A 1,357-nucleotide genomic window follows, 5' to 3' on the forward strand; every position below is an offset into this window, starting at 1 on the left:
ATCCATGTAAGACAGGCATGGGGAGCAAACCCAAGGAGAAAGCAATGGGACTGATGGTTCTGGGGGGGAAGGGAACAGTGAGCAACTGAAGTCATGGATAGGGGAACAACTAGGGATCTAAAACCGAGGGTGAGGGGGTGTAGAGTTCCTGGAGGAGTGGGAGTAACCGTAATCCAGCCTAGAGGAACTACAGAGAAGCAAATGAGGGGTGAGCATGATAATTGGGAAGGAGGAAGGTAAAAGGAAATAGAGGAGAAACTAGGAAGCAAAACTATTTATAGAGGTACAAACATAGAAGTGAACAAATTTAAATATATTAATACATAAAAACTGGAGTATTGCCCTATGTACATATATTTATAAGACAAGACATTGGCCTTTAGGCCTCTACTCAAGTGTTCCCTCAACACAGGCACACTTGGTTCTAACAATCTGGCAATGGGCGATGCTCACCTGACACAATCTCTGAAGACAAACTGGGTGCTTAAGCAAATTCGGCAAAGAAAGGAGATAGTGACCACCTATTAAAAGAGATAGCATCTAGGGTTTTAAAAGCTCAAAGCCAAACAATGGCCATCTAGCAGGGACTCAACAAAGCCCACAGGGAAGAAGCACACCAGCCTGTGAGGTGCCAATTGGAACAGACATCAGAAGTCCAAAAATAAACAACCTCATAGGGGTGAAGGAGAGGGATCAAGGTAGAGACCCAGAGCCAATCAGGGGATAATTGGACATTCCAGCACAGAGGGGCTACCCAGAAGAGAACATCCATCCAGGGAGCAGTATAGCACTGATGAAACACACAACACTCCTCTGGGTCCTTAATCTTTGCCCTCCCCCCACATGCCACCACTATTATGATCATCTCAGTCCTACCTCACAAATCAAGGTAGTCTGGCACACATACATCGCTATAGATAATAGTTTTCAATTTACGGAATTCAGGATAGACAAACCCCTCAGAAACAGTAACAGGAGTAACGACTTCAGGAGGGTAGGGGAAAGGAAGGAGAGAAAGTGGGGTAAGGGGGAACTGATAGCAATGATAGCAAACTAACCCCCCCTGAGGGGGACAGATACCAGGACTGTAGGTGAAGGAATAGACAGGGTGGTGTAAAATATGTATAAATAATAATACATGATATATTAAGAGTTTTATAGGGTGGCAGGGAGGGTGAGGGAGGGAAAAAAGAGGAACTGCTATCAAAGGGCTTAAGAAGAAAGATAATGTTTTGAAATTGTTGATGGGAATATTTGTACATGCCCACTTAATATAATGGATGGTTGGACTATTATATATGTAAGAGCCCCAATAAAATATTTATTAATAAATAAATGGTTAACATGTGCTATATAT

The sequence above is a fragment of the Echinops telfairi genome, unplaced genomic scaffold, assembly GCF_000313985.2.
Source record: "Echinops telfairi isolate 266 unplaced genomic scaffold, ASM31398v2 ScPeMD7_7468;HRSCAF=8506_0, whole genome shotgun sequence".
NCBI classification, from domain to species: domain Eukaryota; kingdom Metazoa; phylum Chordata; class Mammalia; order Afrosoricida; family Tenrecidae; genus Echinops; species Echinops telfairi.